Consider the following 24,147-nt stretch of genomic DNA (forward strand, 5'->3'; position numbering starts at 1 on the left):
TCTACTCATGGTCTCCACTTTGTGAGCTCCCAAATGTATGTGTGTGTGTATGTGTAAATATGTTTATATGTGAATGTGTGTGAGTATGTGAAAGTGTATGGGTGTTGGGTGTGTTTGTGTATGAGCAATGAATATGTATGTGAATATATGTGTATGGGGGTATATATGGGTCTGTTTGTGTGTGTGAGCATGTGTATATTTGAGTATATGTCTGAAAGTATGTGTATGTTTCTCCCTCTAGACTTTGAGGGCAGGGACTGTGTCTTGCTCATCCTTACACCCCCTGCATCTAGCCCCATGTCTTTGTCGTATTCTATAAATTTTTGTTGGATAATGAATGAAAATAAAAGAATTTTATACCTAGTGAAATCAAGTTACATGTCAATTCCTTTTCCCTTCCAAATTTCTAATTTAGGCAGTAAATTTGCTAATAAGTTCTTTAAATGCTACTGTGGAGGCTACGTGGAAGGAGCAAATTCCTTTGGTGTACGAGCACCCTGTGGTGTAAATATCTTTTTCTATCCTTGTGAACTTACACTTTTAGGAAGGAATTTTTTCAGGTATTTTAAGAAAATAACCTGCAATTATGACAATTATTCTCCTGAAATAGGATTTGTGTGTCATTCAGGAAACTACAGATTTTTGGTCATTTTTTCCTGTTTTAAAAGTAAACAAATTACTTGATTTAAGCTATTTTTGATTCAAAAAAGGAATCCAAAACTTCCTCCCTTCTACTTCATCTCCCTTTCTGCGTCATACAGAACTGTTACACTCCCACCCTCTCCTCATCCCTAGCTGCTTCTGCTCAAATGAATCATAAGCATTTCACAGTGTAATGACAAGTCTTAACATATTCAGATCTTAGGAAATTAAAAAAAAAAACTGTACAGACATACTTCTTTTATAAGTGGTATTCAAATTCCAGTTTAAAAATCTAGATGCCATAACATCTTTTCAACTTCAAGGATTTGAATAATCCCTATCAAATTTATTTCATTCAGACATTAACTAGCCACAGCATTCAGGCAACTAAGCCTGTGAGGTTGATAGAAGCCTTTGTGCTAATATGGCTCCATAGTTGTATGTATTATATTTCTTCTCTCTTTGCTACATAAGAGATATGTTGGATGTGATCATTTTGAGCACTGGCTCAAAATTACTTGTCCTGTGATTAACCAGCTCTGTGCACAAGTCACTACTCTACACCCTGAGGATTACACATGAGTTTCACTTTTTTTTTTTTTTTTTTCTTTTTTTTCTGTACTCAGGCCTCTCTCTGCTGTGGCCTCTCCGGCCGCGGAGCACAGGCTCCGGACGCGCAGGCTCAGCAGCCATGGCTCACGGGCCCAGCCGCTCCGCGGCATGTGGGACCTTCCCAGACCGGACGCGCAGGCTCAGCGGCCATGGCTCACAGGCCCAGCCGCTCTGCAGCATGTGGGATCCTCCCGGACTGGGGCACGAACCCGTGTCCCCTGCATCGGCAGGCGGACGCTCAACCACTGCGCCACCAGGGAAGCCCGAGTTTCAATTTTAACAGAGGTGTCTTCAAGGAGTTGAAACAATTCAGAACGACCCAGAAAACAGGATAACTGCTAAGGTAAAATTTTTGTAGTAGTTTGCCCTTTCAGAATGATCGTATGGTCTCTAAGAGCCCTGGCAACTATAAAATTCTGTTTTCATGGTGCCCCTAACTCTAGTTGCCTTATCTACTAGTAACTGTGTCCATTTTTCTGACACAATTTTGACTGAAGAGTAATAACTGTAGTTAGGAATTTCAAAAAGAAGGGCATGTCTGCTGAAATTCATTGAGAATCCCGTTTCCACTGAAAACTATTCTTGGGATAACCCTTACAAAATTTACCTAGTGAGATGTCACACTGTCACATGTGCTGGGGGGAGGGGGGGATATTTTCAGAGTAAAGTCAGTGGCTATCTTCCAAAAGAAATTTTTAGATTTTTCCTGTAAAGAAATAACTTTCCAAGCCCTTGTTACCATCTTGTACTTCTTCCTACTCCCCTTCTAATCTTTTAGAACCTAGTGCCTCACCCAGGTTTTTAACGAAAACTTTGTTACTGCAAATTCCTGTTTCACGAGGCTGTCACAGCAATTACAAACCACAGTTTGTGGCTTATTACAGTAAATCATTAACACTATCATGGGATACTGCCTATTTGTCTGGGTGATCACAGTTTTTTTTTCTATTTCCATGGCTTGTATTTTACGTTGCTACAGGAAGAAATTAACCAATATATATTTCTGTTTACATGCATATATATTCTCGAGTTTTTAAATCCATGTGAACTTCATAAAATGGCATTTCTCACAAAAACGAACAAATTATATGTAATTGAGGGTTCAGCTGTGTAAATATATAGAGTTGAGTCTTTAAATACCTATTTAGAATTGCTACCTTTCATTCACTCCTCCATTCAATAGATAGTCTCAATTTGCTACTATACGCCAGGTATATATTCTAGGAAGTTATATTCTAGATGGTTAAGTGGGATTTAGACAAACAATAAAGGAGAGATATTATCTTCTAACCCAGTGATTTTTAACTGGGGGTGATCTTGCTTGCCCCCCTCCCAGATATTTGGCAATTTTTGCAGACATTTTTGGTTGTCACAACTAGGGGAGAGGGTGCTTCTGTCATCTGGTGGGTAGAGGCCAGAGATGCTGCTGAACATCCTGCAATGCACAGGGCAGTTCCCCAACTAACCCCCAACAAGGAATTATCCAGCTGAGGTTGAGAAACCCTGTACTAACCTTTAGTATTATAGTCCTGGATGTTGGTTACCCTTGAGGGAGTAGTGACTGGAAGAGGACAATGGGGTGGGAGCAGAGCCAGGGTGGAGGGAGGTTTCTGGGTGCTGAGTACACGGGTGCATTTATTATGCAAAATTTCTCTAAACTCTGCTCTTATGGTTTGTGCATTTTTCTATGTGTATAATTTTAACATATATCCACTACATTTTTTGAAACTCCTTCCACCAAGAGAAGTATCTATGTTCCCTCCCCATGAATCTTAGATCTGTGACTGCTTAACCAATATAATACAGCAGAAGTGACACTTGTGCCAGTTTCTAGACCCCGACTTTAAGAAATTGGCAATTTCCACTTCCTGTCATTTGGAACGCTCACTCTTGGAACCCAGCCACCATGCTCTAAGGGAGCCCAAAATAACCCACGGAGAGGCCCATGTGGAGGAAACTGTGTGGAAGGAAACAGAGGCCCCAGGCCCTCAGTCCTGGTTGAGCTCCCACCTGACAGCCAGCATCAACCTGCCAGCCAGGCGAGTGAACCATCTTGAAGTAGATCCTCCTGACTCTATTCAAACGACCCCAGCTGACATCCAGTGGAGAAGAGCCAAACCTTCCCCACTGAGCCCTGCCCAAATTGCAGATTCATGAACTAAATAAACAACTGCTGTTAATTTAAGTGACTACGTTTTAGAAAAGTTGGTAAGCAGCAATCTATATCTGGAACAAGGTTAAGTAAATCAAAACTTTACTTTAAAAAGGAGTACTACAGCCATATATCTTTGGGAAACTCTTGGCTAAATAAAGTTTTAAAATTTCTCTTACTGCAGAACTTTTAATGGGCTAATGTGTTTGGCGTTTCTGCACAAGATTATCCACTGTTTCTCAAACATTTTTAACCGTAGAATCTGCATTTTACAGTGCCATCTTGCAAGAAAGGTGCTCAATAGACCAGACTTTAAGAAAACCAGACTAACATTTCAGTAATTCAGTAATTGAAATTCTAACCCTTAAAATTGAAGAGTTAATATCAAGATAGTTTTAACTAGAAAATTCATATGTAATCCAGTTAATTCTGGTAATAAAGTGAAATGCCTTAAATTTGCCTAACAAAATTTAAAATTATTTTAATGGCAGTTAAATAGCGTAGATGGCATCTCAGTAGCTATTTCAAAGTCCCTGGGGTCATAATCAAAGGCTACATAAGTTAAAAAAAAATAACTCTACATTCTGTTTTTGCTTGGAAAGTAATAGTCGCAATGTGTACTTCAATTTATTTTTTTTTAAGTGAAGTATAGTTGATTTACAATGTCATGTTAGTTTCAGGTGTAGGTATACTTCAATTTAGGTGTTGAATGTTATAGAATGCTTTCCATGTTTCCTAAAATTCTCACCTGATCTTAAATTGAACCACACAACATACTTCTAATATACTGATACAAAGTTGTCTATTTATTTGTCCTTAAAGACAACATTGGGGACTTCCCTGGTGGCACAGTGGTTGAGAATCTGCCTGCCAATGCAGGGAACACGGGTTCGAGCCCTGGTCCGGGAAGATCCCCAAGCCGCGGAGCAACTAAGCCCGTGTGCCACAACTGCTGAGCCTGTGCTCTGGAGCCCGCGAGCCACAACTACTGAGCCCGTGTGCCACAACTACTGAAGTCCGCACGCCTAGAGCCCGTGCTCCACAACAAGAGAAGCCACTGCAATGAGAAGCCCACGTACCGCAACGAAGAGTAGCCCCTGCTCGCAGCAACTAGAAAAAGCCTGCGCGCAGCAATGAAGACCCGACACAGCCAAAAATTAATTAATTAATTAATTTTTTAAAAAAGAAAACATTGGACTGAAGTGGATAAATTTAAAAATTATATCCTGTCTCATGTCTAGTGGAACTCAAGTTTATTCATTATTGTCATCATCCAAAATCAAATGGAGGTTTTGTTTTGGTTTTCTTATCAAAGACCAATTCACAGTCCCCACACACATTCAGTTTCCCCATGTCTCAGCTCAGATGTATCACTTCAGCATGAGGGAACTTTGGAATAAAAACTGTAGCATCAAAGTATAGCATTGTGCCGAGTAGGATATTGACCAGCTTCACAAATACCCCTGTCATCATTCTCCTTTAGCCTTTCAGATCCTCCACTAGAACCTGACCTCTGCAGATAGAGTTCTCCAATCAGTCCTTAGTCCCCTCTTATCCTGGATCCACAGCACCTTGATTTCCATCCCCTGGCCTTATTATCAAGTCTTAGCCACCCTGATCTATACTTGATTGCTGGAAAAGTTATTTTGTTTGAACCTTCGTGTTCAAACTGTGCTGACTCTGATCAGCTCCCTCTCAAACCAACTGAGTTAGAAATTCTGGTTTCTAGATTCCTCTCTGGCTTGGGGAAAGACACTTGTTTGGCTTTTGTGCCAAAGCACACCATCAAAGGGGTCTGGGAAGGCTGAAATCCAGCACACATTTCATTAATCAGGCTGAGAGCCTGTGAGTCTGTCAGCCCAAAGGGACATCTCTTCTGGTTTCAACAAAAGTGATTCATAAAGTGGTGGTATCACTGGCCTCTAACATAGACCTCAGTGTCATCATTGAAACCTCTGGGGTATTCTCTTTCCATCTTTTCTATTGTCTTAGGCTCTGTGCTATCCCATGGCATTTCAGAAAGGTCTTTTAAATATGAGACATTCGACAGGGTGACGTCTAAAGAATTTTGTGTCCTCAAGTTCTATGACTCTATATTCTATTCTTCCTGACTCCCCCCTTCTTATGGACTTAGTGCCCTCTCCCTCCACCTGAGAAGCTGTCATCTACCCACTGCTGCAGCAGAAGTTTTGGTTCTTCCAAACCCACCCCAAATTATCCCTTTTTCCAACAGCCTCACATATAGATGTGCAGACATCCAATTAAATTGTAAAGGTAAATCTTATTGACTTCTATTACAACGTTTAAAATCATTGAAAACTATGGTTACTTTTTAATGAGTTTTTTTTTCAGAGAAAACCTAAAATAATTGTAACATGTTGTGTTCCTTACCGAGGGCAGGTGAATATGGATGTCCCTGCTCAGAGAGCAAATTCACCCTTGCTTTGCCTTGTAGTTCTATTCAGGCCCTTTACAGATGGATGATACCCACCTACACTGGCGAGAGTGGATCTTCTTTACTCAGTCTACCAACTCAAATGCTAATCTCTTCTGAAACACCCCTACATACATATACCCAGAAATGATGTTTTACCAGCTTTCTGGGCATCCCTTAGCCCAGTCAAGTTGACGCATAAAATCAACCCTCACACCACACAATGGAACACTACTTAGCAACAAAAAGGAATGCACTATTAGATGTGCACAGTAACATGGATGAATCTCAAAAACCGTGTTGAGTGAAAGAAGCCAGACAAAAAGGAGTACATGGAAACTAAAAGGCAAACTAAACTACAGTGATAAAAATCATGCCAATGGTTGTTGGGAATGAAGAGGGAGAGGACTTGGTGGCACATGGAAACTTGGGGGGGGTGATAAATGTGTTCATTATTTTGATTATGGTGATGGATTCATAGGTGAATATTTATGTCAAAACTTACCAAATTGTACACTTTATTTTTTTTAATTTTTAATTAATTAATTAGTTTTTATTTTTGGCTGTGTTGGGTCTTCGTTGCGGTGCACGGGCTTCTCATTGCGGTGTCTTCTCTTGTTGCAGAGCATGGGCGCTAGGCATGTGGGCTTCAGTAGTTGTGGCTCGTGGACTATAGTGTACAGGCTCAGTAGTTGTGGCACACGGGCTTAGTTGCTCCACGGCATGTGGGATCTTCCCAGACCAGGGATCGAAACTGTGTCCCCTGAATTGGCAAGCAGATTCTTATCCACTGCGCCACCAGGGAAGCCCAAATTGTACACTTTAAATACATGCTATTTGCTGTGTTAATTATACCTCAATGAAACTGAAAAATACATTTTAATGATGTTATCTAATCAATTAATAATTATAATCGATTATTGTGACCTTGTATCTTATTCAAAGGCAATTCATAGGCTTCTCCTTAGTAATGGTAATAATAAATCCAGGTTTATATTACAGATATGCAGCTAACTTAAGTTTACAGTCAGGGTCCCTAAGCAAAACATTAAGAAATGGTCCTTGGATAACTTTGTTTATTGAAAATTTATTTTCATAGGAAAGAAAAATGGTATTATGCAGGGGTGACCTGAGTGGGCTTTGGCCCCTCCAACATCTCTGTTGGCAATGACTCCCTCCATTCTTTGAGATGGACCAATATTATAGATATAGTTTTTCTCAATGTTATGTAAATGGTTAGAGGTAAATCCAAACCAATAAGCTTCCAGACATACAAGTCTGGCCACCACTGGGAGAGATCTCCCCTTTAAGTGACTCTTCCTACAATGTGGAAGCCACTTTGGTGGTCTTTATGCCTTTGATTAGCACCAATAATTATACTGAGATTTGTAGAACATTTTGTTTCTGATTGGTATTCACTAAATTTCTCAAAATGTAGGCTTCCAGTGGAAAACTGTAAGTTCTTTGCTCCCCTTGAAACTTTCTGCCTCATTCAGGAAACCATCTTAATTCCATTCCACAGATTTGCCTTTCAAATGTTTGCTGGTTCACATAACAACAAGGATTAGGGAATTATTAAAGGATAAAGACCGCTTTGACGCCAGTATTATTGCCATCCAACCCCAGAACCGATCTTGCTAAACCCACAAACTCAGAAGCACAAGCTCTCTTCCAGAGCTTTCCTTTGTCTTCCTCTCAAGCCACATGATTTACTTTCCCAAAGGGAGGTTATGTTCCATTATGTTTTGATAGCATCCAGATTCTCCAGATAAACTCATTTACAAGGTGGTACACTCCTGTAAACCAGGCCAACTTAATTATTTTCCAATTACTCACCCCTTGATTAAACTGGCAAAACAAGCTAGCTTGATTTTTAATATAAAAGCACTGTAATGCACTGATGTGCTTCTTCAGCCTCAATAAAACATCATTTTTATTAAAGAATGAGGGTTTCTGTGTAGTCAAAGTGTTACTTATATATGTACTGCACAGAAGGAAAAATTCAGTATTCCCTTAATTCCCAAGAGCAGGTAGCAAATTCACCAGAGGATTTAAAACCACTGCAATAAGAGCCAAACAATGAGTGGGTGGAAGTAGGGTTTAAAAAAAGAAAAAGTGATGTTTCTGATAGAGAAGACATTTCATCTTTTACAATTTGCTTAATATGAGAAGTTAAGAGCTCAAGAAGACCAGCAATTAAATGGTGTTGGTCGATATTTTAATATGAGGAGGCAATGTTTGAGGATCAAAAGCCAAAAGCCAGCGCTGTTCTTAGCTGTATCAGCTGTCTTTTTTTTTTTTTTCTGGCTGTGTTGGGTGTTCGTTGCTATGCACGGGCTTTCTTTAGTTGTAGTGAGCGCGGGGCTACTCTTCGTTGTGGTGCACGGGCTTCTCATTGCAGTGGCTTCTCTTTTTGCAGAGCACAGGCTCTATGTGCGCAGGCTTCAGTAGTTGTGACACACGGGCTCAGTAGTTGTGGCTCACGGGCTCCAGAGCACAGGCTCAGTAGTTGTGGCACCTGGGCTTAGTTGCTCCGCGGCGTGTGGGATCTTCCTGGGCCAGGGCTCGAACCCGGGACCCTGCATTGGCAGGTGGATTCTTAACCACTGTGCCACCAGGAAAGCCCTCAGCTGTCTTTTGAAGGGCTAACCATGTGGGGTTCTCCTGACAAATTTACAATGCTATTGAGCCTGCAGGAAAATGGGCTCTGCAACAGGAGTGGTGTTAAACAGGCCACCCAGTTACCTCTTCAGAACTGAAGGACTTACTCCTTTTGGGCGATGGGAGACCAGAACTGACTCAGCTCAATAGTCTCCTCCCCCGAGTTCACATCTTCCTGTGACAGCCTCACGCATTGACTGGTTGATGCCAGGGTACATCAAGGTCTGGCCCTCTCACCCCGATGCAGGACAGCTCTGAAGAGCCATCCCAGCTCCAGAGATCCCAATAGGCTTAGCTGAGGCCATTGTTGAGACTACTTCACAGCCCACCTTCTTCCTGCCCAATCCTGCTTCCTTCCCTTCCTTCCACAGGTGTTGAACCCAAGCATGCTCAAGTAATAAACCTGCAGCACAGTTATCTCTGTCTCAGAGCTGGGTTCCCTCAAACCCCCTGTTATTCCCAGCTGTAGTGAGATATAATTGACATACTGTGTAAATTTGAGGTATACAACGTATTGATTCGTTACATTTATATATTGCAAAATGATTACCATCATAGCATTAGCTAACACTTCCATCATGTAACATAATTACCATTTCCTTGTTTGTGGTGAGAACATTTAAGATCTACTCTCTTAGCAAGTTTCAAGTATATAATACAGTATTATTAACTATAATCACAATGCTGTACGTTGTCCTCAGAACTTATTCATCCTATAGCTGAAAGTGTGCACACTTTGACCAATATCTCCCATTTCCCCACACACCCCAACCCCTGGTAACAACCATTCTAGTCTCTTTTTCTGTGAGTTCAGCTTTTCTAGATTCCACTTGTAAGTGATATCATACAGTATTTATCTTTCTCTGATTTATTTCACTTAGCCTAGTACCCTCAAGGTCTATCCACAAACGGCAGAATGTCTTTTCTCATAGCTGAATAATATTCCATTGTGTGTATGTAAGTGTGTGTATATGTATCTCATCTTCTTTATCCGTTCATCCAATTATGGACACCTAGATCGTTTCCATATCTTGACTGTTGTAAATAATGCTGCGATGAACATGGGATCCCAAACCCTTCCTGTTTGTTTTCATCTTATTTTTTAAAAAAATAGTTAAACAACAAAACAGGTTATAAAATGGAAGATTAAAATCATACCCCTACTCTCCTAGCTTCCCAGAAGGAACCACTGTTAACTATTGCTTGTATATCCTTCCAGAAATGTCCCATAAATCCATAACCCTATACACATGTATGTCCCTTTTTCGCACAAATGAGAGCATAATATCTAAAATGTTGTGCAATCTGATTGGTTTCATTTAGATATATTCTGTATATCTTTTCATATAAGTACATACAGATTTCCTCCTAGTGGCTCCACATTATACCATTATATAGATACACCATAATTTTTTAATCAGACTTTCCTACACAAATATGTAGGTGGTTTTTTGGTTTTTCTTTTCACAAATAATATTGCAAGGAGCATCCTGTAATGTTACCTTTGCCTATTTGTGTATTATATCTAAAGCATAGATTCATAGAAGTAGATTTCTTAGATCAAATGCTGTGAGAATTAAAAAAAAAATTAAGATATTGCTAAATTGTTTCCCTAAAAGGCAGTCCCAATTTAAATTGCAAAAATTCCCAAAATCAATGCAAGAGAATGCCTCTTTCCCTTGTACTCTCACCAGTTGTGAGCTTAACAAAAAGGTTTTCATCTTTGCCAATAATAATAGGTGGGAAATATTACTTCACACCCCTGCAAACCTACAGAATGCCTTTGTTTAAATTTTTTAAAGGTGTCCCCTCTGGGTGAATGAATTTTAAAAGTTCCCTCCCCACTCCCAACTTTCTAGCTGGACACAGACCATGCCAGAATGTGTAATTTTCCATTCAGAACTCCATTTCCACACTGCTCTTCCCCTGGCCAGTCACCTTTGCACATTGCCCAAGCTGAACAGCTCCACATGGCAGCCCTGGAACCTCACTGTTCGAAATTGCATTTCTTTAACTATGCATTACGTCCATACAACCCTTGGTACTTTTCTTGGTCATTTGTTTTTTCATTTTTCTTTATGGAGAAAACTGTTCTAAGTAGCTCAAAATCCATCAAGGTGATATTTTCATGAATCTGTATAATACCCCAACAGAATAGATGAATTGTAAATAATGATATCATTTGGTACCTTATTTACTGTATTGAAACCAGTTGACTTTATTTTCATTTTGTTTATTTATTTTTAAAGTTTTGGCCTCACCACATGGCATGAGGGATCTTAGTTCCCCAAGCAGGTGTTGAACCTGTGCCCCCTTCCATGGGAGCACAGAGTCTTAACCACTGGACCACCAGGGAAGTCCCAAGTTGTCTTTAAATTTAGTGATTCTGGGCCATTAGCTCATCTGCCTCAACTAAAATTGTATATCCAAATGTATGAGGCAATTCCTAGACCCTTGTCCTCTTTTAAGAGCACTAGAAAAAATGATAATACTAATAGATATCATTAATCAAGTGTCTGGTATGAGCTGAGCAGATTAGAAGGCAGTATAGCTTAGAGGCTTCACACCCTCCCAGCTGTGCCTAACGTGTGACACAGACTCTAAGATCTCATTGACTCTACTCTGGCCACTGTACACCTTAGATAATTTACCTAATCTCTCTGAAAACACCCCTCCCCTCTAAAACGGGGATAATAATAGTAATAATAGTACCATCCTGATGTTCGAAAACACTTAATATGATACCTAGTAATTGCTCAAAAATTGTGATCTATTTTGACTGGACGTCTTACATACATTATGTGACTCTCCTGATTTTAACCAAAAAACTTCAATAAGCCCCTATTGCCAGCACAATAATATTGTTTTTGAAACTGTGTTCTCTGGGACTGTAGAGGAACACTGGGGCTGCCGTAGGGAAAAGGACTGAGAGAGAATATTTCCATTCTTATCTGTCTATTATACTGTTCCAAAGAAAGCTTAATATGAAAAAAAAGTTTCTTTTTTTTTTTTTTTAAAGCGGAAATTTCTCTGAACCATACAGGGGAAATCTTGGCTTTCAAGGTCTTCCAACAGTTTGGCCTCAACCTACTTTTCCGGACTTATCTTCCTTGATACTCAGCCACAAACTTATCATCCTATCCACTACAAGGGTGTATTTGCTACCGGTACACTAGATTCCTCATTCCTTAGAAATGGGTCCACTGTCATTTATCTCAATATTTTCGGAGACTAGCAGAGTGTCTGACACCAGCAGGCGTTCAGAAAATATTTGTTTCATTTATTTCAGTAAATGAACCCTCCACTTCAGTTAAATTTGTCTCCTGGATACCTCTCAAATGTGTCTTGTATCTCCTTCCTGCCCTTTGTTCATGAATATTCCCTTGTCCGGATGGCCCTTCACCATCTCACCTCCACCAAATGCTTAATTCAATCTTTAAGGCTAAAATCAAATTGCGTGTTTCCTATAAACTCAATCCTGACCCTTCTAATTGGAAGGCCTTCTTCCCCTAAACTCATATGGTTTATGAGTTGTCCATAATTCACTCAGTGATTTAGGATGGATTACTTTCTATTGATGTTATCTGCATGTCTTATCTTCCTGTCCTGGAGAGCAGTGACCATGTCTTAAAGTCATCTGCTTTCTTTTATTGCTTAGCCCAGTCTCAATGTGCTCAATAAACATTTAAGAAGCAGATTAACAAAGGAATGAATGTTTTGTCCCTTGATATCCCAGCCAGGGTAGCCCCCAAAAATGGGGGACACACAATAGGTAAATAAGAGTGAGACAATGCTTCTCAAAAGTTTCAAACAGGGACTCCCGGAAATGAGGACTCTTGCCCCTGGGGTAGGTGATCGAGGAAATCCTCAATTCCATATCCACCAAGGGACAGCTGTATAGATTTACAACAGTGTAAGGTTAAGTTCAGATAACAAAGCAAAGATAAAAAGAAGACTTTTTTAACTCTCTACAACTGTACAATAAATTGATATGTTTGGAGAGCAATCCCTTCTTTCTGGAGCATCCCCTGTGAAGTTGAAGCTGTTTGGGCAGCCTAGGCATTTATGAAGTGCAGTGTTTCAGATATCCATGGCTGTGTAACAAACCAACCCAACACATGGTAATTTAAAATATCAATGTTATATTATGTCTCACAATCTTGTGTATTGAATCTCTAGGCATCTACTTTTCAGGCTCAGCTGGGGTCACTTATGTGGCTGTAGTCATCTGACCACTTGCCTGGAGCTGGAGGGTCCAAGATGCTCTCACTTACATGTCTGGCAGCTGGTGCTGGCTGTCTTTCGGGACCCAAAAGCTATCCTTCAGGTATGCTAAACTGGGCTTCCACACAGCATGAAGCATCTCAGGATTGCAAGATGGCAAAAGAAGAAGCTGCAGGGTCTCTTTATTTATTTATTTATTTATTTTTGGCTGTATTGAATCTTTGTTGCTGCACATGGGCTTTCTCTAGTTGCAACAAGCAGGGCAACTCTTCATTGCGGTTCACGGGCTTCTCATTGTAGTGGCTTCTCTTGTTGTGGAGCATGGGCTCTAGATGCATGGGCTTCAGTAGTTGTGGCGCACAGGCTCAGTAATTGTGGCTCACGGTCTCTAGAGCGCAGGCTCAGTAGTTGTGGCACACGGGCTTAGTTGCTCCATGGCATGTGGATCTTCCTGAACCAGGGCTCGAACCCATGTCTCCTGCATTGGCAGGCAGATTCTTAACCACTGTGCTAACAGGGAAGTCCAGAAGCTGCAAGGTCTCTTAAGGTCTAGGTCCTGAAATTCACATAGCATCACTTCTGTCACATTCTATTAGTCAAAGCAAGTCACAAAGCCAGCCCAGTTTCAAGTGGTGGAAAATTAGACTCTGTTTGTTGATGGGAGGAGTGGCAAAGTCACATTTCAAAGGGGCGTGGACACTGGGAGCTGGGATTCATTGGGGACCATTATCATGACCTAACACAGGCAGCTCCAGACATTCATTTATATGCCCCATGATTCTGCTGAGTGAGAACCACCCGACTACTTTTGTCAAGGGACACTGACTTCTTACTGAAGAAAAAAGTCACGCAGTGGTTAAGAATCCACCTGCCAATGAAGCGGACACAGGTTCGATCCCTGGTCCAGGAAGATCCCACATGCCACGGAGCAACTAAGCCTGTGTGCCACAACTACTGAGCCTGCACGCCACAACTACTGAAGCTCGTGCACCTAGAGCCTGTGCTCCGTGACAAGAGAAACCAAGACAATGAAAAGACCACACACTGCAATGAAGAGCAGCCCCCGCTCACTGCAACTAGAGAAAGCTCATGCACAGCAACGAAGACCCAAAGCAGCCAAAAAGAAAAATAAATAAAATAAAACAAATTTATTTAAAAAAAAAGTAATATAGACTCATGGGAGAAAATTTAGAAATACTGTCAAAGCAAAGGAAAGAAAAAAGCAATCACCTATAATACCACCACCCCAAAATAACCATTGTTAAGATTTAGGTTTACATCCATCCAACCTTTGTTCTAAAATATGGATAATAATATATAGTCTACATAAACTATATATTATTGTACACATTCTTACCAGGTGCTGTGCTATGTACTTTGCATAGATTATCTTATTTAACACTCACCATAATCCTATGAGATAGATACTGTTATCTCCATTTTTCAGAAGAGGAAATTTGAGGCCTTAGCTGACTTGCCTAATGTCATATACATACACATATTTATGTATATATATCAACCATACTACTGTGAACTCTCTTTTTTCCTATAATATTTTATCATGAAAGTTTCCTTACTTGTTAGATTTTGTATGGGCTAAATCAAAATTGAAAAGCAACAATGACTTTACAATATCTGAAATCTGGTTCCTGGCCATGATTGCTTCTTGAGCCTGTCAGGTGGCTGCAGATTAGAGCGAAATAATGATGTATGCCCTTCTCTACAAAGTACTAGCTTTGAAATTTTAATCTTTCATAAGAGCCTCAAGGCTTGATTTTGGCAAGGTTGGTTAGTGGAGAAAATAGCATCTGAATTTTTTTGAATGTTATGACACATTTCTTAAAAGCTCAGCAGCAGGAGTGCAAAGTTGGAACACGTTCATTTCCCCAGGAAGCCAAGAAGTGAGAAATGACAGGCATCACGGACCACAGGGAAATCACAGCTCTTTCCAGGTATAAGGTGTTTGTGGTTTGATACAAGATAATATGTTTCATTGATCACCTACCTCTCAGTAAATGAACGTGTCCTTCCAGTGCACACATCTTACATTTCTATTTTTAATCACTAAATTTTGGGCAAAAATTGACAGGGGTTTGTGATAAGTGGGAGGGAAGTGACAGGTGGAAATGTTTGGGAAGAGAAACATACAAGGTCCCTTTTTACATGAAACTACAGATTAATAACATGAGAAGAAGTGAAAATGGCAAATGTAATATGAGAAGCAATATAAACATACAAAATAAAATTATGTTCTTAACAATTACTTCGGAAATTTAATGCTTATTTGTTCTTGTATATGAGAAGATGACTTATTATGATTCACCTCAATTTCTACCTATCAGAAATAGAAGATTCAGTAAGCTTTGCTGGAAAAAAAATTTTTTTAAATTAAGCCCTTTAACCAATTATTAAAATCATGCTCACAATTCATTTCCAGCTAGCAATATAATAATAAAGATAAATTTATGAACGGAGCATTTTACTAATAAAAAGGAAAATTTTGTGTAGGCCTAATGTTGCTTTTAACTTAACAGATATCTTTTTTTTTCAACTTTTGAAGAACTGTATGAGAAAAATAAGCCAACTAAACAGAATGGAATTTCTATGTGCCGGTTGTTATGTAACCCTCCCGTGGATATTTACCTTTGTAAATACTAAACCCTCAATTTCAAAGAGTACCATATGCCCAATCAAGTAGAGATTAAATGCTATTGGTTTGGTTAAATTTTAAGGCACATTGCTAAACAAGTTCTTTTTCATATGCCAACTACAATAAGTTGCAAATGGCTGACTAGAACACTGAGCTGGAAAGGGTTCTGAGTTTGAGTGTTCAAGTTCAGAAGGGGTTCTGAGATAATTTAGTGGCTTCTGCCACTGGTAGGTGATACAGGGAATGGCAGCATGCATGCCCTTGTTGCCATCTCTGCTAAGATGTAGGGAAATATTACTTTACATGAAACATTTGTTTATTATTAGTACTCTTTCTTCACAGTCATTTGACACATATTTATTGAGCACCAACTTTGACCTAGAAAATGTTCTAGGTTCTGAGGATACAGCAGTGAGCAAAAAAATACACACTGACATTTGAATATAGTACTTTGCTATTTTCAGAGGTTTTTCTAGAAGATATCTCATTTAATCCTCACTATAGCCTAGCAAAATAGGTGAAACAGGTGGTGATATCTACATATTACAAACGAGGAGAATGAAACATATAAAGTTTGAATATACTTCTTTAGCTTAAGTATATTCACCAGAAAAGCATAGAGAGAAAAAACAAGAGCAAACAAATACTTAATGGTGAATCCGTAAAGGCATTTTTATCAAAATAAAGAGTAAGAGTAACCATTTCCTTTTAATACTGTACAGGAGCAATATAAGATTTGGAAAGGAAGAACCAAAGCTGTTCTTATTTACAGTCTATAGGTTATCTATAAATTCCAAAAAGTCTACATACAATTAATATTAGGGCACAAGATTTCTGGGTACAAAATCAAAATATGAAAATCAATAGAATTTCTATGCATCATTAGTACTAACCAGAAAATGCAATAGTAAAAAATCTCAGCTTTAGCTATTTGTAGAGTTTGACAAGCTCAACCCAAAGTTTTCATTGAAATACAAAGGATCAGCAGTACACGAGACAATAATGAAAATCAAGATAGAGGAATATTCATACTACCAGATATCAAGACCTATAAAATTGTAGCAATTAAGACAGCATAGCTTTGACCCAGGGACAGAAAAATAACCAATGAAACAGATTAAAGGACCTATAAACAGAACCCAGCACAAATGGAAATTTGATATATGGCAAAGTTGTATTACCATCAATTGAAAAGAGAGACTAGTCAGTAAATGGTCTTGGGGGGAGTTCCCTGTTTGCCTAGTGTTTAGGATTCCAGGCTTTCAGTGCTGTGGCCCCGGTTCAATCCCTGGTCGGGGAACTAGTTCCCACAAGTCGTGTGTCTTGGCCCAAAAATAAATAAATAATAAATGGTCTTGGGACATTGGCTATTTTTATGGAAAAAAATAACATTCATACCGTACTACACACACACACACACACACACACACACACACACACACACACATGCATACACACATGCATACACACATGTATACACACATGCATACAGGCTCAGAAACTTTTACAGATAGATTAAAGACTTAAAATGAGAAGTTTTTAAAACTTTCAAAAAGAAATACAGAAAAATATCTTTACGACCATGAGATAGGAAAGAATTCTTACACAAAGCAGCAGAAGAAGGAGAATAATAAATTAAACTTCTTTCTTTTTTAATTTTTATTTTATAATAAATTAAACTTCTATCTAACAAAGATACTTTAAACAAAGTAAAAAAGATAAGCTACAGATTTGGAGAAAGTGTTTACAGTGAACGTAACTGACAAAAGATTAATTTCCAAAATAAAAAAGTATTCCTACAAAACACTAGGATAAGGAAACCCACCACCATCATGGGTGAAGGGACAGGCACTCACAGAACTCAGTGACAAACAAACATTTGAAAAGATGCTCAGGATCACTCATAATCAGCAAAACACAAATTAAGGACTTCCCTGGTGGCGCAGCGATTAAGAATCCGCCTGCCAATGCAGAGGACAAGGGTTTGTGCCCTGGTCCGGGAAGATCCCACATACCACGGAGTAACTAAGCCCGTGAGTCACAACTACTGAGCCTGCGTGCTGCAACTACTGAAGCCCACGTTCCTAGAGCCGATGCTCCACAACAAGAGAAGCCATGCAATGAGGAGCCCACGCACGTCAAGGAAGAGTATCCCACGCTCGCCGCAACTAGAGAAGCCCATGTGCAGCAACGAAGACCCAACACAGCCAAAAAATAAACAAATAAAATAAGGAAAGAAATAGAAAAATATCCTAAAGACACACACACACACAAATTAAAACAATGATTTCACACCTTCAAACTGGCAGAAGAGTTTTAAAAGCTAACAAAATTCAGTGTTGATGAAGATGTAGAGCAAGGGATATTCTCAAACACTGATCCATATAGTCATTCAGGGATACATCAGTCGTTCAGGCTGATGGAGGTTCCAGATCTTCCAATACTGCCATTTTAAAACATGCTTCCATGGTCTCTGCAGCAGGGAAGAGAGCCCAGAGAATTCATTCTTCTATGCTTACTTTGGAACTTACACACACACACCACATCTGCTTACAGCCCATTGACACAACTAGTCTCATGGTATCAACCTGCCTGCAAAGGAGGCTGGGGGATGCAATCTTTTTGTGTGCCCAGGGAAGAGGAAAATGAAATAGGATTTGATGAACACATGGCATTCTCTCTGTCATAATTGACAAAATATTAAAATTTTATAAAACTGGGTGGTAGGTAGATGTTAATTTTATTATTCTTTATGTTTACATTTTTCATAATTATTTAAAAGAGAGGAAAATGAAGAAAGATTAAATGATCTGTCCAGAGCTACAGTGCTAATAAGCGGTGAATTACACTAGAACTGTTCTCTCTCTGATAAAATTTTCCTCCAAGAGGCAAATCCAGTTACTGAATTCAGATTATTCATTTAAGACATATATATTGAGTTCCTATTATACTCCTGTCCTTGAAAAGGGCACATTACAAAGGCAGAAGAAACAGACACATAAATTATTGCAATACATTACAATTATCACAATGGAACATGAAAAAAGTATGTACAGAGTACTTTTGGTCATTAAAACATAATCACTGGAAACTTCTTCATGGTGGTCTTGATTCCCAGAAAACTTTTGAATGTACACTAGCAGTGCATGAGGTCAATGTAATCTTCAATTATGAGAGCCGAACTTTTGTGGAGAGTTATTTCAGGAAATTCCTGAAGCAAAACTTCGCCATGAACTCCATCCAGTTCATACTCAACCTGTACAGACTTGCTAGGGAGGTGATGCTAAAACAATATATACAGTCTTCTTTGACCTCACGTCTTCAAATAAGAAGCTCTTTGCTCTACACAAAAGTAGAGTGAAATAGTGAAAAGGAGAATTGTTCCATTTACTAGTATTGAAGTCTTATGCCTTGCTGAAGCCTCTAGGAAGACAGCTCTCAAAGCATGGCACACTTGTGGAGGTCAGAGACTGAAAAAACCTAGTGTATTTTCTAGACCATCCTCCATGACCAAGTACATAGCTGCTTCTGATAATTTACCTCCTTATATTCTCATCAATGCAGTTTTAAAATATTCCCCTTATGTATACAGCTATGTTTATCAAATGAATTCCATAATCTAGTTCATTCATTTATTCAACACAAAGTTTGGAGTTGGGGATATAGTGATGAGCAAAACAGACATGGTCTCTGACTTCTTGGAGCTTATAGTCCAGTTGGGGAAAGAGACATTTATCAAACAAGTACACCAATAAGTATTCTCATATATGGACAAGCCTTATGAAGACAAATAAAGGGTTCTGTGAAAGAGAATAGAGACTACTAAGGATTCTTATTTAGAATGAAGGGATTCAGAACTGCCAGTCTGGGGTAGTGACTAGTGGTAGATTAGACTAGGGAAGTGGTAGAGGAACGTTGAGACATTTGTGATATCTTTTAGTGGTTAAATTGCTAGGATTTGATGATTCATAGATATGTAGATGGAGGGAGAGGGAAGGTCCAGGATGACTCTCAGGACTAATCCTCAATATAAAAATTCCCCTCATATTCTCAGAATGCTTTTTCTCATCGAGTTTTACAAAAACACTCATATTCATCTATGTACTGTTGCATTCCTTGCATAAGCACTTTATCCTTAGATACAGATGTTTTCTTATCTGGCAGGGGGATCACTGCAACACTGGCCACATTTAAGCCTGCTGCACTCAATGCCATTCATCTTCTTTCTTTTTTCTGTCACCAAGATGATGCTAAATCCAGAGCTAAAGGCTTTCACTCCCCTACTGCTCTCTGTAGTTATTTTATACTCTTCAAGGATTTTTAATTCACATTTAATTTATTATATCACATTTACATGCATATTAAAATGGTACAAGTTTTACAAGGACAAAGGGTACACAATGAAAAGTAGGTCTCCTTCCACCCTGCAGTCCAGTTGTCTACCTTCTCTCCCTCAAATCAGCCACCATTATAAATTCCTTGAGTGTCCTTCAAGAGATAAGCTTTGCATATGCAAGCAAATGTTTTGTAAATAAATGGAAGGATACTATGACGGTTAATTTTATGTGTCAACTTGACTGGGCTAAGGATGCCCCAAATAGATAATAAACATTATTTCTGGGTGTGTCTGTGAGGGTGTTTGTGGAAGAGGTTAGCATTTGAATCAGTAGACTGAGTAAAGAAGATCCAACCTCACCAATGCAGGTGGGCATCATCCAATCCTCTGAGGGCCTGAATAGAACAGAAAGGCTGGAAAAGGGTAAATCTTCAAAAAAAAAGGTAAAGCTGGGAGAGACATCCATCTTCTCCTGCCCTCAGACTTTGGTGCTCTTGGTTCTCAGGCTTTCAGACTCCGACTGGGACTTACATCGTCAGCCCCAGATTCTAGGGCCTTTGGACTTGGACTTACATCATCAGCTCCCATGGTTCTCAGGCCTCTGTTCTCAGACTGAATCACACCACTGGCTTTCCTGGTTCTCCAGCTTACAGATGGCAGATTGTGGGACTTCATGCCCTCCATGAGCCCATGACTCAATTCCTATAATCTTCTCCTATCTATCTATCTATCTATCTATCTATCTATCTATCTATCTATCTATCATCTATCTATCTATCCATCCATCCATCCATTAATCCTATTTGTTCTGTTTCTCTAAAAAGCCCTAATACAGATACTATACTCACAGCTCTGCACCTTGCATTCTTCACTTATTATATCTTTTCATATAGGCTATTTAATGACAGTGTACGATTTAAATTGACTTGATTTGATTTAATTTGATTAATCTGTCCTTTATTGATGGACATGTATGTTGTTTCTAATTACAGGCCATTACAAACAATGCTGCAGTAAATAATCTTTACATACCTCATTTCACACATATGTAAGCTCCTCTACAGAAAAAAATCCTGTAAGTAGAATGCAGAACCAAAAGGTATGTGCATTTGTAATTTTTATATCTATTGCCATAATTTTAAAGGATACTCCAATTTACACTTCTATCTGCAATATATTGGAGTTCCTCCTATCTCACATTCTCACTCACATATTATGTCATCAAACTCTTTGATCTTTGACAAAATGAGAAGTATAAATATTACTGCATAATTCTAATTTGCATTTCTCTTAGAGTGAAATTGAATGTCTTTTCCTACAGCTCTAAGAGTGGTAAGGTTTAACTGTGAAATTTGCACATCTGTTCTTTATTTGAAAGAAACTTTTCAAAGTTAAAATGAATAAAAAACGTTCTTTGATCAACTATGAGTAGATAGATTGTCAAATCTGGTTGTACTGTCCTTTAAATATGAAGATGCACAGATCAATTTTGATGAAGTCATTAATTTGCAGACATTAAGTTTTGAAATGTTATTACTCATTATTGAGATTGAACTAAAATTGGCATATGTTCTTTCCATTTTTTCAAAAGGAACAAGCATTCATCTATGTAACAACATGGGTGAATCTTAAATGCATATTGCAAAGTGAAAGAAGGCAGAAAGATAGTCTACATTCTGGGAAAGGCAAAACTCATTAGAGATGGAAAACTGATCAGCCAGTCATTGCTAAGGATTTGGGGAGAGAGAAGGACTGACTAGGTTAAGCACAGGGGACTTATAGGGCCATGAAACTATTCTGCATATTACTGTAGCGGTAGCTACACAACACTATCCATTTGTAGAAACCCACAGAACTTTACAGAACATGTGTGAACCTTAATAATGCAAAATTTTAAAAAAATCAACTAGGAGGGTGGGGGAATCCTGGGATGGAATACAGCCTGTGACAAAAGAATCTAACTATATTACTAATGTGCAACATGACCTCACTAAGGGAAATAGGGAAAAGAGATGCTGACCTACCTAACTTTGGAAATGACTGGAAACTATAAGACTAAAGACAAAAGAAAGAGTACATCAGACTATACTCTGGTTGGTAAAGGTGTTTCTCCAGGGGGACAAGTTAACAATTCTGAAACTGCTATATATGTATGCCAGGAGTGAGCAAATAAGTAAATGGCTGGTGGATAGCCAGGTTTCCCACTATCAGTGAGAGAGGTTACAGATCAGCAAAAGGAGGAGGCTAGAATGAGCTTTGTGGTTCTGGATTAGAATGGAAGAATTGGTATGCACTCATGTTAATCTTAATGCAGATATTGATGGATAGATATAGACATAATCTGCATCCTTATATAGATATAGATTACATAACCTGTAATAATCTATATCTGAATATCTATATATGTTCTTATACACAGGTTAGTATACATGCATATATTTCTTAGCTCTCTCTGCTGAGAGGGCTTGGAAAGAACAATACTCTAGTAGCAACAAGCACCCCTTGTGCCCAGATCTTAGTTTCTGACACCATTCTCCAATAAAAGGAACCAGGGCTCCTTGGAGAAATGGCTGATTCTAGGACTGGGTCTGGGAATATACAAGATGAGCCTGGAGCACCTTGTAGTGCCAGAAAGTAAGGAAGTGCTCAAAAAATAAAACTATGAGGGTATATCAAAGGGATACCAGAGCTAATTGGAAGAGCTCCCAAACGCCAAAGCAGGAAAAATTGGGGCAAAAAAAAGACTGGATTTTAGTCCAAAGTATAAAATAAATACCCAAGAATCTATTTTAATATAAATAAATGATTAAATAGATAAATAAATGGATGAGAAGAGACAAATCTCCCCATATAAAAGAACGCCAAATAATCCCCCCTCCACTACCTAAGGGTAGGTTACGCTTAGTGATTTGCTTCCAAAGAGCACAGTATGAAAAGGAGAGGGAAAGGTAGCTTTACAATGAAGAAGCCTGGCAAACACTACCTTGGCCAGGTGACCAAGGTTAACATCCTCAGTAATAAATCATGTGGATAGCATGGACCCTGGATAATTATGTGCTGAAAATGGCTTAATTTCTGTGGTCTTCTTCCCCAGAACCTGTAACACCAGGATAACCGTGAGAAAAACATCAAATTAAGGGACATTCTACAAAATTCCTGACCAGTCCTCCTCAAAACTGTCAAGATCATCAAAAACAAGGGAAGTCTGAGAAACTGATATATCCCAGAGGAGACTAGGGAGACATGGCAACTAAATGTAATGTGATATCCTGGAGAAGATCCTGGAACAGAGAAAGGATATTATGAAAAAACTACAGAAATCTCAATCAAGTATGAGTTTAGTTTAAAAAGATGTATCAATATTGTTTCATTAGTTGTAACAAATGTACTACACTAATGTAAGCTGTTAATAATAGGGAAAACTAGGTGCAGGCTATGTGGGAAAGCTCTGTACTTATCTTTGCAACTTTTCTATAAATCTAACACCATTTTAAAATAGTTTAAATATGAAAGATAAGGTTGATAGGTAGATAGAGGAATGGATAGGTGGGGTAACTATCTGATAAGGCAACTATAGTAAAATATTACTGGTAAAATCTACGTGCTGGGCGTATGTTATCATTAAAACTTCTTCAACTTTGCTGTATGCTGGAAAAATTCATAATAAAATGGCAAAAATACATTCATGGAATTAAAAGCAATCTTATTAACTTCTTCCTTTTTGTACTACAAGCTTTCCTTCTGCTTGTATGCTGGAAAAATTCATAATAAAATGGCAAAAATACATTCATGGAATTAAAAGCAATCTTATTAACTTCTTCATTTTTGTACTACAAGCTTTCCTTCTGCTTTCCTTTCTTATTTATTTACAGGCCTGATTATCCATACAAAATTCAAAAAAAGAAAATTTTCACTGCTGCATTTCTCTTCTGGCCATTATCACTATTCATTTCTTTCATGATTATTACTGAAAATAATTTATCAGATGGAAGGGAGTTTAAAAATTATCACTCCTGGGTATCAAATCACTAAATATGGCACTGCTGAGTACAAGTGAGAGTGGGTTACCCATGGTATCCCCCGGCCCAGCTCTGGTTTTGGGGAAAGGCAGTGATGGAGGGAGGTCAAGGCCAAGGTAATTTGGCTGGGCTGTCTGTGGGGCACTGAGAGCCCAAAGGGCAGCACCTGCAGTGGCCGCGTGGGGACTGGCAGCCTTGGCAGGGGACAGCAAGGGCATCTGTAGGAGAAATCGGGCACTTTTGGCCCAGGCATTGGCTGCCTTGGCCACAGACAGAATCCCAGGGAGCTGGAACAGAGTCAGAGGAGGGAAATGGTGATGCCACCTGGTATCTGGGGGAAGAGCCAGAGAAACATGATTTTATATCAGGATCCCAATTTTATCCCCTAGTCAGGAAACATGGGTTAAAGCTTCAGCA

General features: G+C 39.0%; 1 long non-coding RNA gene across 1 annotated transcript; it reads left to right on the forward strand.

Annotated features, from left to right (window-relative positions):
• The first annotated feature begins 1,213 nt into the window (after positions 1-1,213).
• Positions 1,214-23,485, forward strand: LOC132439305 (uncharacterized). Its single transcript, XR_009522338.1, has 3 exons — positions 1,214-1,597; positions 20,704-20,810; positions 22,806-23,485. It is a non-coding gene; the product is annotated as an uncharacterized lncRNA (long non-coding RNA).
• Positions 23,486-24,147: the final 662 nt, after the last annotated feature.

The sequence above is a fragment of the Delphinus delphis genome, chromosome 16 (assembly GCF_949987515.2).
Source record: "Delphinus delphis chromosome 16, mDelDel1.2, whole genome shotgun sequence".
Lineage (NCBI taxonomy): Eukaryota > Metazoa > Chordata > Mammalia > Artiodactyla > Delphinidae > Delphinus > Delphinus delphis.